Genomic DNA, 3,693 nt, shown 5'->3' on the forward strand with positions numbered 1-3,693 from the left:
TGAAAACCCGATTTTATGTATTTCTTCTTGCAATTGGGCATTCAGGATTTCGACCTGGAAAGTGTTTTGATTTTCAGTGATGTTTGTGATTTCTGTCGGGTGAATGATTTCCACCAAAGCCACTTCCCAATGGGCTTGGTGATCTAATTGAATGGCCTGAGGTAATTTGGCCGTGTAACAGCACAAAGTGTTTTTGGGAAACACCTCCATGGAACTGTCACTGGGTAAGGTTAAGTAAAATTGGTTATTGTTGTCCATAATTCGAGAGTTCTGTGACTGTCCAAGGGATTACTGGAGGTCAGAGGAGTCTCTCCGCCCAAAATGGGGTTGTTGACTGACACTGGACGCAAGATGACCGTTGTTGGCGTTCGAGGAGAAGTTTAGGGATGGATTGGAAAGAAGGTACCCGATGCAACTGCTCAATAAAATGGTCCACAATTGTTTGTCTCCTTGTTGCAAACTCAAATTGGCAATGGCTGCACTGAGAACACAATACACCAGAAAGATTTGGCAGAAAAAGACGATTTGCGTTTTGGGTACAAGTTCTCCACAGCACACCCACAACGGTTGCTTTTGTAGATCTTGCAGAGAAGAACTGGATGAAGGAGTGCTCACTGTAGTGGTAGCGGTAGCTGAGGCTGTGTGGAAGGGCATGATGGTCACTTCTCTGTATAGTCGATGACTTGTGAAGCGTCGATCCAAGAATCAAAGCTCAAAACTGGGAGAATATCCTTTCCACGGCACTTTGACTTCTTTGACATGTCGTTTTCCCACTTTACGGGTAATTCGTTCGCGAATGCTTTCAATACCGTACACGTCGCTTTCTTTTATGGTGACACGTTGTAACTCGGGCAAGTAAAACGTTCCTTTTAACACTTTCCCGTTCATGTTTTCCAATTTATAGACGGCAGGATGACGGTGATGCACTCGTCCAGTGACACGAAACAATACGGTGGTCCAGTTGGGTAAGTAACCTTTGTCGAAAATGCGTTTGGTTTTGCCAGTGTGCACCCAATCTCATACGGCTAACACATTACCTTTCCTGGGGACAGCCACCATCGGGGACGTACCAAACAGGCGATCAGAAACGAGCACTTCGTTGTCGGGAGTCACATCTTGCGGGGCACGTCCAATACATCGATGGTAAGGTTGGTTGTACGCTTGAACCAGGTGCGTTAAGATGTCAACGTACTTGAGAGTGTGGTGATGCGTAAAATATTTCCACATGCGTTCTTTCAAAGTGCGTTGAAAACGTTCCACGATGCTGGCCTTGGTTTCAGGATTCTCGGTGGTAAAAAAATGAATGTCACGTTTCTTTAATTCTTTTGGAAAGCTTGGTTCAGAAATTCGGTGCCTTTGTCAGTTTGCCATCGAAGAGGGTGACGACCGCTTTGTTTCAACACCAGCTGAATGGCTCGCACTTACTCGCTGCTCGATTTGGAAGTCAATGGTACGACCTAGGCGAATTTGGAAAAGATATCGACGACACAAAACAAATATATGTAGCAGCGATTGCAGGTGGCCAAATGAGAGACATCGGCTAAATCGGCTTGCCATTGATGATCGATGCCTTCCATTTTGGTGCGACTTCTGGAAAACTTTCGTCGAATGGGTTTGTGTAAATTATAGGTAGCTTGTTCTTGTAACCATCGTTGCACTTGAGGTAAACGGAGACTTTTCAGTCGAGTTTTGGCAGCCCGATATAATTTCTGAACTTCTCCGTAACCTGCAGGATGGGGTGGATCGTAGTAAATGTTGGTTAATACCTTCTCACTTTTTTGGTAATAAGTCACCCACTCTTCGCTGATGCTGCTTTGCACGGGTCAAAAGTGTGGTTTGGAAACGGATTTACGGAGTGTAGAAGTCGTAGCTAGTGGTGGAGGTGGTGATGGAATGGCTTTGGTCTTCTTTTCTTTTTCACTTCTGGTTTCCCTTCTTTCTTTTTCACTTCTGTGGAAGGAGGAGTGGACATCATCTTTTTAACCCAAGCTTTCATTTCTTCTCGTTGGGGAATGGGGGAAGGGGTCAACAAGGACGCTGCAAACTTACTAGAAATGGGAGCTGCTGACGGTGTTTGAAAACTTTTCGTATCTCTTCTTCCTCAGGCTTTCGTGGGGTGGCGTCTCTCATGACCACTGGAGATGGTGGTGGTGGTGTGAGTGATCCATCAATTCGGTAATTCGTGTTGTGTCTGGGACATCTCGGTCAAATTTGGATTGGGAGGCAAATGCGGGGTTCTTTGCTCTTTCCAACGATGATATTGCATCCATCGTTTGAAAGGTACCAACGCTAGTTTTCGTCCTTCCATTGGATGTCAAGGGTCACGTCTGAGAACTCCTCCCAGTATGGTTCCCAATACTCCTTTCAGCAAAGGTCCTATCAACAGAGGCAAAATTCCTCCGCGGTGTACCAACATCTACTTCTTTTGACGAATGGGGATTTTCTTTTGAACCATTTGGCGAAGAACGTGACGGTGTTTGCCTAAGCAATGTTTCTGGTGTTTTGACAAAGGTATCGTGCCTTTCAAGACTTTCAAACAACATCCGCACACGGTATCTATGACATCTTTGGAGGCGGCATGAATGAGTTTTTATCGCATTCCTGGAGAAGCTTTGGACAGGACAGACAACATGTCTCCATGTTTGACTAAACGAGGAGGCAGTCCTTTCCTTTTCTTTTCTTTGGGTTTAGAAGAGGGATGTTTTCTGGAGAGTGACACCATTGTTTGTTGGTTCCGGGACACTCACCAAAAAACACACTAACGTCGATGACATGTAACACACCCTTGTATCTTTTTTGTTTTCACTATCACTGCGTCATAAAGGTGACAATGTGTTTTCCAAAATCGCCAAGAAATCCTCCGCTTTGGTTACTCCTCTTTTTCTTTGGAGGATTGTATCTTTTCTTAGGGTAACGTCGACGCTTGGCTAAGCGCTTTGTCGATGATGAGACTGTCCTTGTCTCTTTCCTTTTTGGACAGGAGAATGTCGATAGTGACGGTGTACACTTTGAGGTGACATATTTGCACGTTCAGGAGCACACGAAAACACTGATACCCATGCTTTGTCTCAGGTCTTTTTTATGCTGGAACTCGTCGCCACTGATTGTCTTTGCGTCGTATCAACTTGATGACAGGCATCACGCGTCGTACAGGGTTCGCAAAGGACTAAATCAGGACAGTTCTTGCTTGGACAAATCCAGTAAACTCTGTAACATGTCCGATCTCTCTTGGACTTTGATTTTGGGAGCAGGTACTTTGTGAGCAGCTGCCACTGCAGCTAAAAAGGATGAGGGTGTCACCGCTAGAGGTGAAGTTCTTAGAGACGTGGGTTTCCATGGTGTCATCAAATAAGGGCGAACGGGTGTCAAATGGGATTGGGTAGGCATCACAGTGGAATAACCTGAGGCTACCGGAAACGCAGTCACTGTCGTTGTAGGTAGTGGTTTGCGAATGTAAGGTTGCATCCTGGCCCAAGTGTCTCTCTTGCGAGTAGAAGCTGTTTTCTGAGGGCATTAGGATCCCATTTTAAGAGTGAGCGAATGATGACACCTCCTATAGTACCGCTCCATCCAAGTTTCAAAATGATTTGCTTTTTGGTTTGGGTGTCGATGCGGGGATCGGCCAGTTGTGTCAAGGATACTTTGTTTCTGTCCTAAAAGCGTTTGGTTTGATGAGGAATCTGAATGATGCCT

This window comes from Sinohyriopsis cumingii, chromosome 7 (assembly GCF_028554795.1).
Source record: "Sinohyriopsis cumingii isolate HCF-2022 chromosome 7, ASM2855479v2, whole genome shotgun sequence".
NCBI classification, from domain to species: Eukaryota; Metazoa; Mollusca; class Bivalvia; order Unionida; family Unionidae; genus Sinohyriopsis; species Sinohyriopsis cumingii.